Source organism: Tursiops truncatus, chromosome 8, assembly GCF_011762595.2.
Source record: "Tursiops truncatus isolate mTurTru1 chromosome 8, mTurTru1.mat.Y, whole genome shotgun sequence".
Classification (NCBI taxonomy): domain Eukaryota; kingdom Metazoa; phylum Chordata; class Mammalia; order Artiodactyla; family Delphinidae; genus Tursiops; species Tursiops truncatus.
This window is the reverse complement of record NC_047041.1, coordinates 103,915,683-103,928,318: the sequence shown is the minus strand read 5'-3', so window position 1 is coordinate 103,928,318 and position 12,636 is coordinate 103,915,683.

Genomic DNA, 12,636 nt, shown 5'->3' with positions numbered 1-12,636 from the left:
TGACTGAAAAAAAAAGGCAAAAATTGGATTCCCGTGGCTGTCGTTGATGACTGTCCCCTTCCAGCCGTTCTTGGCCGGTGCCTGGACACTGCAGCTGCAGGTCACCTGGGCTTGGCAGGGGGCTCCAGCCACACCACCCTCACCGCCTGTCACCTCGCTGCCTGCGGGGTCCTCCCAGGCCGGTGTCTCTGTTCCCTTTTTCACAGGACTACTTTGCTGCTCTGTCTGCAGTGGGGCCTTCACCCTGGCCTCCAAGCACCTGCTTGCCTCCCTGCCCCCCCCCACCCCATTAATCCAGACCCCTGCCCAGCGGGCACCACCTTGGCCTCGCCGGCTCCCGAGCTCAGGCTGCCCCTGCATCCTCCGCCCAGTTCACTCCGCCAGACTGCAGGGCTAACCCTCTCAGGGCCAGGTGTGGCCCGAGACCCGAGTCCGCTGTCACCCCAAAACCTAGCAGGTCCAGACAGATAGTGAGGGTGGAGCACATAGGGGGAGCGTGAAAGGGGACGATGGGATGCAGGCCAGCCCCGGGCCAGGCACAAGGGCTTTGATCAGACTGTCACTTCCGTTATTAACCAGGGGGCCTGGCTGCTACTGAAACGTATCACTGGCTCAGATGGGGCTGTGGAGCTGTCCCATCTCAGCAGGTCCCCCCCCAGGTCACTGTCCCTGCTCCCCGTCTTCTACTTGGTGTCAGCGCACGTGTATTTTACTGTCCCGGGTTTCTCCTCTGCCTCCCTCCCCCACTGGACCACTAGCTCCAGGAGGGGGGAGCGTATCTGTTTTATTCACTAATGTACACGCAGCATCCAGGACCACACCTGGCCCGCGGCAGGGATGCAGGTGCATGCACGAATGTCTCTGTCACAACCCCTAATTCCACGCTGCTGCTGACCAGGGGAGGGCTGAAGGGGCTCCTTCCGTCTGCAGGGTGGGTCCCAGGCTGTGCTCGGGGCCACAGGCGTGGGGGCATGCGGGCTAGTGGGGGAGGAGGGTCAGTGGAACCTGCCCAGTGGCGTCGGGTGAGGCTGCTGGTCCAGCAGCTTTACGGAAAAGATGGAGTCCTTGGTGTCCAGCAGGACCACAGTCAGACAGAGCTCTACAAACATTAAAGATGTAAGTTGGGAATTCCCTGGCGGTCCAGTGGTTGAGACTCGGTGCTTCCACTGCAGGGGACACAGGTTCGATCCGTCGTTGGGGAACTAACATCCCACATGCCATGCAGTATGGCCAAAAAAAAATTTTTTTAATACTTTTTAAATAAAGATGTAAATTGCTGTACAGTGCCGGCGGGGCTGCTCTGGTTCCTGCAGGTGAGCCCAGCTGTCAGGAGGGCAGCTTCCTCCCGACGTCTCCACACCCCTGGGGCCTCAGACTCCTGGGGCCACTTCTGCTGAGTCAGGGCACAAACCCGCAGGGCCTGGTTCTCGGAGATAAGGGCAGCACACCTGGTGGCTGGGTGCCCCTTGACCCACTTCCTGCGAGGCCCTGCGGCAGAGATGGGGAAATGCAGAACCTGGAATGCTCACCTCCCTGGAGACGCCATCTGGCTTGCTTCTTCCTCTGCTCCCGTGGGCGGCCACCAGAGACACATCCTCCCCTTGGAACCCGGGCAACGCTTCCAGGCCTTGGTGTGCAGTACAGAATTGCAAAATAGAGTCCGGCCCTACCCCAGTCTCCTCATAGAAGTTCAGGACTGGCAGAGTCGTTATCAGGTTGTCCTGGAACGATCTCGGGGGGACAAAGGTCACCTCGTGGAGGGATCATTTTCAAGTAAAATTGCCTGGCGTGGGGCCTGCCTGCAGCCAGCAAGCCAAAGAGGAAATCGTGAAAGGGTGGGGAGACGCAGCCCCTGCCCTGAGGGGACAAAGGAGCAGAGTTGAGGCCGTTACTGGGAGGTCCATGCAGGTCAGACCTTGACAACGGTGACATCTGTGAGATGCTCTGTGCCAGGTGCACTAAATCATCTAAGCCTCCAAGAGCCCTGCAACGTGGGTACTGTCATTTCTCACCATTTTACACACAAAGAAACTAAACCATAGAGGGGTGAAGGTGTTTTTCTGGTTCCCCAGATAGTTCTGATATGGGCGGCCGGGGTTGAGGAGGCTCAGTGGCCAAGTCTCCCCTCTTAACCGAGGCCAAGGGAGGCCTTCTTGGGGCTGAAGGTTTGGACAAATAAAAAACTGAGGGTTTTTTTTTTTCGGGGGGGAGGGTTGTTTGGTTTTTGTTGTTTAATATAAATTTATTTATTTATTTTTGGCTGTGTTGGGTCTCCATTCCTGTGCACAGGCTTTCTCTAGTTGCGGTGAGCGAGGGCTACTCTTCGTTGCAGTGCGCAGGCTTCTCATTGTGCTGGCTTCTCTTGTTGTGAAGCATGGGCTCTAGGCGCACGGGCTTCAGTAGTTGTGGCACGTGGGCTCAGTAGTTGTGGCTCGTGGGCTCTAGAGCGTGGGGGCTTCAGTAGTTGTGGCACACGGGCTTAGTTGCTCTGTAGCATGTGGGATCTTCCTGGGCCAGGGCTCGAACCCGTGTCCCCTGCACTGGCAGGTGGATTCTTAACCACTGCACCACCAGGGAAGTCCCTGAGGGGCTTTTTTGAATTGTTCAAAGTGGTGTCTTGAAACTCCCCAAGTCTTAAACCTGGGGCTCAGATGTAAACCTGGGTGGAAGCCGTAACCTGGGCCTCAGACACCAGCTGAACCCCCCAACGCTGCAGTCTGGAGCAGAGAAGGCAAGTGCCCAGTACCCTACATGACTCAGACCTGACGCCCGGCCCTCAGGCCTCTGCACCTGACCAGGAAGCCCCTGACAGGAGGCTGCCCCTCAGGCATCTCTGGGACCTGAGGAGAGGAGCCCCTGATAGGACGCCCAGCTCTCAGGTGACTCCATGACAGGATGGCTGCCTGAGCCGTGTGGGTGACAGGGTCTTGGTTCTCCGGCCTGGTGTCAGGCCTGAGCCTCTGAGGTGGGAGAGCCAAGTTCAGGATATTGGTCCACCAGAGACCTCCCAGCCCCACGTAATATCAAACAGCAGAAGCTCTCCCAGAGATCTCCGTCTCAATGCTAAGACCCAGCTCCACCCAACGGCCAGCAAGCTCCAATGCTGGACAGCCTTTGCCAAACAACTAGCCAGACAGGAACGCAACCCCACCCATTAGCAGAGAGGCTGCCTAAAATCATACAAAGTTCAAAGACACCCCAAAACACACCGCCAGACGCAGCCCTGCCCAGCAGAAAAGATCCAGCCCCATCCACCAGAACACAGGTACCAGTCCCCTCCACCAGGAAGGCTACACAAGCCACTGAACCAACCTCACCCACTGGGGGCAGACACCAAAAACAACAGGAACTAGGAACATGCAGCCTGTGAAGAGGAGATGCAAAACACAGTAAGTTAAGCAAAAGGAGAAGACAGAGAAATATGCAGGAGAAGAAGGAGCAAGGTAAAAACCCACCAGACCAAACAAATGAAGAAGAAATAGGCAGTCTACCTGAAAAAGAATTCAGAATAATGATAGTAAGTGTGATCCAAAATCTTGGAAATAGAATGGAGAAAATACAAGAAACGTTTAACAAGGACCTGGAAGAACTAAAGAGCAAACAATGATGAACAACACAATAAATGAAATTAAAAATTCTCTAGAAGGAATCAATAGCAGAATAACAGGCAGAAGAATGGATAAGTGACCTGGAAGATAAAATAGTGGAAATAACTAACACGGAGCAGAATAAAGAGAAAAGAATGAAAAGAATTGAGGACAGTCTCAGAGACCTCTGGGACAACATTAAACGCACCAACATTCGAATTATAGGGGTCCCAGAAGAAGAAGAGATAAAGGGTCTGAGAAAATATTTGAAGAGATTATAGTTGAAAACTTCCCTAACATGGAAAAGGAAACAGTCAATCAAGTCCAGGAAACGCAGAGAGTCCCATAGAGGATAAATCCAAGGAGAAACATGCCAAGACACATATTAATCAAACTATCAAAAATTGAATATGAAGAAAAATATTAAAAGCAGCAAGGGAAAAGCAACAAATAACATACAAAGGAATCCCCACAACGTAAACAGCTGATCTTTCAGCAGAAACTCTGCAAGCCAGAAGGGAGTGGCAAGACATATTTAAAGTGGTGAAAAGGAAAAACCTACAACAAAGATTACTCTACCCAGCAAGGATCTCATTCAGATTGGACAGAGAAATTAAAACCTTTACAGACAGGCAAAAGTTAAGAGAATTCAGCACCACGAAAACAGCTTTACAACAAATGCTAAAGGAACTTATCTAGGCAAGAAACACAAGAGAAGAAAAAGACCTACAAAAACAAACCAAAAACAATTGAGAAAATGGTAATAGGAACATACATATCGATAATTACCTTAAATGTAAATGGATTAAATGCTCCAATCAAAAGATATAGACTGGCTAGGGCTTCCCTGGTGGCGCAGTGGTTGAGAGTCCACCTGCCGATGCAGGGGACATGGGTTCGTGCCCCGGTCCGGGAAGATCCCACATGCCGCGGAGCGGCTGGTCCCGTGAGCCATGGCCACTGAGCCTGCACGTCTGGAGCCTGGGCTCCGCAACGGGAGAGGCCACAACAGTGAGAGGCCCACATACCACAAAAACAAACAAAAAAAAGATATAGACTGGCTGAATGGATACAAAAACAAGACCCGTATATATGCTGTCTACAAGAGACCCACTTCAGACCTAGGGATGCATACAGACTGAAAGTGAGGGGCTGGAAAAAGATATTCCATGCAACTGGAAATCAAAAGAAAGCTGGAGTAGCAATTCTCATATCAGACAAAATAGACTTTCAAATGAAGACTATTACAAGAGACAAAGAAGGACACTACATAATGATCAAGGGATCAATCCAAGAAGAAGATATAACAATTGTAAATATTTATGCACCCAACATAGGAGCACCTCAGTACATAAGGCAAATGCTAACATCCATAAGAGGGGAAATTGACAGTAACACAATAATAGTAGGGGACTTTAACACCCCAGTTTCACCAATGGACAGATCATCCAAAATGAAAATAAGGAAACACAAGCTTTAAATGACACATTAAACAAGATGGACTTAATTGATGTTTATAGGACATTCCACCCCAAAACAACAGAATACACTTTCTTCTCAAGTGCTCATGGAACATTCTCCAGGATAGATCATATCTTGGGTCATAAATCAAGCCTTGCTAAATTTAAGAAAATTGAAATTGTATCAATTATCTTTTCTGACCACAGTGCTATGAGACTAGATATCAATTACCGGAAAAAAAAAAACTGTAAGAATACAAACACATGGAGGCTAAACAATATGCTACTAAATAACCAAGAGATCGCTGAAGAAATCAAAGAGGAAATCAAAAAATACCTAGAAACAAATGACAATGAAAACACGATGACCCAAAACCTATGGGATGCAGCAAAAGCAGTTCTAAGAAGGAAGTTTATAGCAATACACTTCTACCTCAAGAAACAAGAAAAATCTCAAATAAACAACCTAACCTTACACCTAAAGCAATTAGAGAAAGAAGAACAAAAAAAACCCAAAGTTAGCAGAAGGAAAGAAATCATAAAGATCAGATCAGAAATAAATGAAAAAGAAATGAAGGAAACAATAGAAAAGATCAGTAAAACTAAAAGCTGGTTCTTTGAGAAGATAAACAAAATTGATAAACCACTAGCCAGACTCATCAAGAAAAAAAGGAAGAAGACTCAAATCAATAGAATTAGAAATGTAAAAGGAGAAGTAACAACTGACCCTGCAGAAATACAAAGAGTCATAAAGGATTACTACAAGCAACTATATACCAATAAAGTGGACAACCTGGAAGAAATGGACAAATTCTTAGAAAAGCACAACCTTCCAAGACTGAACCAGGAAGAAATAGAAAATATAAACAGACCAATCACAAGCACTGAAATTGAAACTGTGATTAAAAATCTTCCAACAAACAAAAGCCCAGGACCAGATGGCTTCACAGGCAAATTCTATCAAACATTTAGAGAAGAGCTAACACCTATCCTTCTCAACCTCTTCCAAAATATAGCAGAGGGAGGAACACTCCCAAACTCATTCTACGAGGCCACCATAACCCTGATACCAAAACCAGACAAAGATGTCACAAGGAAAGAAAACAACAGGCCAATATCCCTGATGAATATAGATGCAAAAACTTCAACAAAATACTAACAAACAGAATCCAACAGCACATTAAAAGGATCATACACCATGATCAAGTGGGGATTATCCCAGGAATGCAAAGGTTCTTCAATATATGCAAATCGATCAGTGTGATACACCATATTAACAAACTGAAGGATTAAAAGCCATATGATAATCTCAATAGATGCAGAAAAAGCTTTGACAAAATTCAACACACATTTATGATAAAAACTCTCCAGAAAGTTGGCATAGAGAGAACTTACCTCAACATAATAAAGGCCATATTTGACAAACCCACAGCCAACATCATTCTCAATGGTGAAAAACTGAAACCATTTCCTCTAAAATCAGGAACAAGACAAGGTTGCCCACTCTCACCACTATTATTCAGCATACTTTTGGAAGTTTTAGCCACAGCAATCAGAGAAGAAAAAGAAATAAAAGGAATCCAAATCGGAAAAGAAGAAGTAAAGCTGTCACTGTTTGCAGATGACATGATACTGTACATAGAGAATCCTAAAGAAGCTACCAGAAAACTGCTAGAGCTAATCAATGAATTTGGTAAAGTAGCAGGATACAAAATTAATGCACAGAAATCTCTTGCATTCCTATACAGTAATGTTGAAAAATCTGAAAGAGAAATTAAGGAAACACTCCCATTTACCATTGCAACAAAAAGAATAAAATACCTAGGAATAAACCTATCTAAGGAAACAGAAGACCTGCATGCAGAAAACTATAAGACACTGATGAAAGAAATTAAAGATGATACAAACAGATGGAGAGATATACCATGTTCTTGGATTGGAAGAATCAACATTGTGAAAATGACTATACTACCCAAAGCAATCTACAGATTCAATGCAATCCCTATCAAATTACCAATGGCATTTTTCACAGAACTAGAACAAAAAATTTCACAATTTGTATGGAAACACAAAAGACCCCAAATAGTCAAAGCCATCTTGAGAAAGAAACACAGAGCTGGAGGAATCAGGCTCCCTGACTTCAGACTATACTACAAAGCTACAGTAATCAAGACGATATGGTACTGGCACAAAAACAGAAATATAGATCAATGGAACAGGATAGAAAGCTCAGAGATAAACCCACACACATATGGTTACCTTATCTTTGATAAAGGAGGCAAGAATATACAGTGGAGAAAAGACAGCCTCTTCAATAAGTGGTGCTGGGAAAACTGGACAGCTACATGTAAAAGAATGAAATTGGAACACTTCTTAACACCATACACAAAAATAAACTCAAAGTGGATTAAAGACCTAAACGTAAGGCCAGACACTATAAAACTCTTAGAGGAAAACATAGGAAGAACACTCTTTGACTTAAATCATAGCAAGATCCTTTTTGACCCACCTCTTAGAGAAATGGAAATAAAAGCAAAAATTTAAAAATGGGTCGTAGTGAAACTTAAAACTTTTGCACAGCAAAGGGGACCATAAACAAGACGAAAATACAACGCTCAGAATGGGAGAAAATATTTGCAAATGAAGCAACTGACAAAGGATTAATCTCCAAAATATACAAGCAGCTCATGCAGCTCAATATCGAAAAAACAAACAACCCAATCCAAAAATGGGCAGAAGGTCTAAATAGACATTTCTCCAAAGAAGATATACAGACTGCCAACAAACACATGAAAGGATGCTCAACATCACTAATCATTAGAGAAATGCAAACCCAAACTACAATGAGGTATCACCTCACACCAGTCAGAATGGCCATCATCAAAAAATCTACAAACAATAAATGCTGGAGAGGGTGTGGAGAAAAAGGAACTCTCTTGCACTATTGTGGGAATGTAAATTGATACAGCCACTATGGAGAACAGTATGGAGGTTTTAAAAAAACTAAAAATAGAACTACCGTACGACCCAGCAATCCCACTACTGGGCATATACCCTGAGAAAACCATAATTCAAGAAGAGTCATGGGGGCTTCGGGGGCTTCCCTGGTGGCGCAGTGGTTGAGAATCTGCCTGCCAATGCAGGGGACACGGGTTCGAGCCCTGGTCTGGGAGGATCCCACATGCCTCGGAGCAACTAGGCCCGTGAGCCACAACTACTGAGCCTGCGCATCTGGAGCCTGTGCTCCGCAACAAGAGAGGCCGCGATAGTGAGAGGCCCGTGCACCACGAGGAAGAGTGGCCCCCGCACTAGAGAAAGCCCTCGCACAGAAACAAAGACCCAACACAGCAAAAATTAATTAATTAATTAATAAATCCCTACCCCCAACATCTTCAAAAAAAAAAAGAGTCATGTACCACAATGTTCATTGCAGCACTATTTATAATAACCAGGACATGGAAGCAACCCAAGTGTCCATCCACAGATGAATGGATAAAGAAGATGTGGCACATATATACAATGGAATGTTTCTCAGCCATAAAAGAAACAAAATCGAATTATTTGTAGTGAGGTGGATGGACCTAGAGTCTGTCATACAGAGTGAAGTAAGTCAGAAAGAGAAAAACAAATACCGTGTGCTAACACATATATATGGAACCTAAAAAAAAAACAAAAAAACATGGTTCTGATGAACCTAAGGGCAGGACAGGAATAAAGACACAGATGTACAGAATGAACTTGAGGACACAGGGAGGAGGAAGGGTAAGCTGCAATGAAGTGAGAGAGTAGCATTGACATATATACACTACCAAATGTAAAATAGATAGCTAGTGGGAAGCAGCCGCATAGCACAGGGAGATCAGCTCGGTGCTTTGTGACCACCTAGAGGGGTAGGATAGGGAGGGTGGGAGGGAGACACAAGAGGGAGGGGATATGGGGATATGTGTATACATATAGCTGATTTTATTTGTTATACAGCAGAAACTAACACAACATTGTAAAGCAATCATACTCCAATAAAGATGTTAAAGAAAAGTGGAGTCTTGCCAGCCCGGCAAGGCTGAACCCCACTTCTGCCACTTATTCCGTCTGTGCCCTGAGCAAGTTCTTACTGTGTGCGTTGGTTTCCTTGTTGCAAAGTGGGGACATTAGCGGGACTTCCCTGGTGGTGCAGTGGTTAAGAATCTGCCTGCCAGTGCAGGGGACACGGGTTCAAGCCCTGGTCCGGGAAGATCCCACATGCCGCAGAGCAACTAAGCCTGTGCACCACAACTACTGAGCCTGCACACTAGAGCCCGCGAGCCACAACTACTGAGCCCGTGTGCAACAACTACTGAAGCCCATGTGTATAGAGCCCTTGCTCCGCAACAAGAGAAGCCACCACAATGAGAAGCCCGCGCACCACAACAAAGAGTAGCCCTGCTCACTGCAACTACAGAAAGCCCATGTGCAGCAACGAAGACCCAACACAGTCAAAATTTAATTAATTAATTAATTTAAAATAAAATAAAATTACATTTTTTTTAAAAAGTGGGGACATTAGAGGCACCCGCCTTGCCTTGCACCAGTGGGTGTGCTGGGGTGAACGTGGGCATCATGCTAATTGTTAAGGCACGTTGCTCAGCGGCTCACTGACAGTTTCTTACCTTCCAGAAAGTTCTCTTCACAGGACCGTGCGATGCGTACAAAAGGAAAGATGTGATTTGCCTGCTCCTTTAAGGAAGACTCTGCTTTACTGTCAAACCCATACCTTGAAATTGAAACTGGTATTTCACCTGATATGAAAAGTTCCTTAAGAAATCCTTCCAGGAATTCCCTGGCATCCCAGTGGTTAAGACTCCACGCTTCCACTGCAGGGGACACGGGTTTGATCCCTGGTTGGGGAAGTTCCACATGCCACACGGCCGAAAAAAAATTTTTTTTAATTCAAAAACATGAAGGGACTTCCCTGGTGGTGCAGTGGTTAAGAATCCACCTGCCAGGGGCTTCCGTAGTGGCGCAGTGGTTAAGAATCTGCCTGCCAATGCAGGGGACCAGGGTTCGAGCCTTGGTCCAGGAAGATCCCACATGCCGCGGAGCAACTAAGCCCGTGTGCCACAGCTACTGAGCCTGCGCTCTAGAGCCCGCGAGCCGCAACTACTGAAGCCCGTCCACCTAGAGCCCGTGCTCCACAACAAGAGAAGCCACCGCAACGAGAAGCTCGCGCACCGCAACGAAGAGTAGCCCCCGCTTGCCGCAACTAGAGAAAGCCCGCGCACAGCAACGAAGACCCAACGCAGCCAAAAATAAATAAATACATGAAAACATTTTTTTTTAAAGTGAAACTTGAGGGGACTTCCCTGGTGGTCCAGTGGGTAAGACTCCGCACTCCCAATGCAAGGGGCCTAGGTTTGATCCCTGGCTGGGGAACTAGATCCCACATGCCGCAACTAAGACCCAGCAAAAATAAATAAATATTTTTTTAAAAAAAAAAAGTATTAGAACTTTAATTAAAACTTTAGAACTTTAATTTTTTTAAAAAAAGTGAAACAGGAATTCCCTGGCGGTTCAGGCAGCCCAGTGGTTAGGACTCCACACTTCCACTGCAGGGGCCATGGGTTCGAGCCCTGGTCGGGGAACTAAGATCCCGGAAGCCATGCGGCATGGCCAAAAAAAAGTGAAACAGTGCCTCTGAGAACATAACAACGAAGTAGAAAGAAAATGACCAAATGCACAAAGAAAAACTGTAAGAGACCTGTGAATAGAAAAAACACCTGCATGTTTCTTCTCTGCTCTGCTCTTACGACCACCCTCACACTGCTCTGCACTCAGGACTTCATGTCTGGCCCCCCAGTGTGGAGCTTTCCCCACACCAAGCAATCCTCAGAATCTCGGGACACCAGCTGAGGGTCCTACAGCTGAATTCTGACACCATCCACCTGGGGAGAGCCCAGACCCGGTCCCACAAGACAGCCCCACTTCAGACGCCCATGGCAGGTCCAGGTTGTCACCTGTGCTTCTGACCGACAGCGATAGACTAGAGATTTCCATGACTCCCTCCTCAGGGCTGACTGTTTGCTAGCAAGCCTCAGAATGAAGGGAAACAGTTTCCTTACTAAATTACTCACTTATTACAGAGGATACTAAAGGATGCTAATGAACAGCCAGGTGAGGAGGCACACAGCACAGGCCTGGACGGACCCTGAGCCCAGAAGCCTCTGCCCCCGTGGACTTTGGAGTCACCACCCTCCTGGCACATGAATGTTGCTGTTCACCAAACCTGAAGTTCTCCAAACCCCGCGCTTTAAGGATTTTTAACGAGGCTTCATTATAGAGGCATGACATTTATTTTTGGCCGGGGGGGGGGGGGGGGTTTTTTTCCCAGCTTTATCGAGATATAATCGACATGGAACACTGTGTATGTTTAAGGTGTACGACATGATGATCTGATACACATAGATATTGCAGAATGTTGACCACCATGGCGTCAGCTAACACCTCCACCGCATCCCATAATTACTAAGTTGGCAGGATGGATTAAATCATTGGCCGCCAGTGATTAACTCAACTTCCAGCCCTTCTCTGCTCCTCAGAGGTGGGGGGTGAGGCTTGAAGTTCGAGCTAGGAGCTTTCCGAAAGTCACCCCATTAACATAAATCAGGTGTGGCTGAAAGGGACCAGTTATAACAAAAGACACACGTTCCATTCTGGTGACTTTTATCCTTTAGGAAATTCCAAGAGTATGTTTAGGAACTCTGCCCCAGAAACAGGGATGAAGACCAGATATACTTTCCTTATTACAAATCGCAACACAGCTTGGAAACGGTGTACAGCAGGGGTCCCCAACCCCTGGGCCGTGGACCGGTAGCGGTCTGTGGCCTCTTGGGAACCCGGCTGCACGGCAGGAGGTGAGCAGTGGACAAGCGAGCGAAGCTGCATCTGCCGCTCCCCGTCGCTCGTATTACCGCCTGAACCATCCGCCCACCCCTGGTCTGTGGAAGAATCATCTTCCACGAAACCGGTCCCTGGTGCCAAAAAGGTTGGGGACTACTGGTGTACAGGGTGTATAATGCAGGGAAATGGTTAAAGGAAATTCGAGAGGATCGGTAACGTTTCTAGGATGATTTGCAGGAAAAGCCAGCAGGAAGGAAGGACTAGAGAAGGGTCAGATTCACGGGAGCCCTCAGTCAGCTGCAGATCTGATGGGTGTTGGTAGCGGCAGGTGGGCAGCCAGGAGGTCTTAAGGAAGGCCCAGAGCTCCCTCTGGGACCGTGGAGGGCTACTGCTGTCACAGCAGGATGGGGACTCATTGCGGAGGTCCCACCAAAGCAAAATTGGCCAAAGTGGTCCCAGCTGGACACCTGGGACCCTCCAAACACCTCCCCTCCCCTAGAGACTCTTGCCTTGTCTTTCTTGTCACATCCCCATCCTTCCACTGGGGATGGGTATCTGGACCCCTGGGACCAGTGGCCTTTGTCCTTCCCTGAAGAGTGGGGAGGGGTCCAGGGGTGGGTGCAGGGCTAGGATGATGAGACCTGTCTTGCTGCCCCAGAAAGAGTGGGGCACCTGGAAACTTAAGACCACCATTCCGCACCTGTCCTTCTTACCTG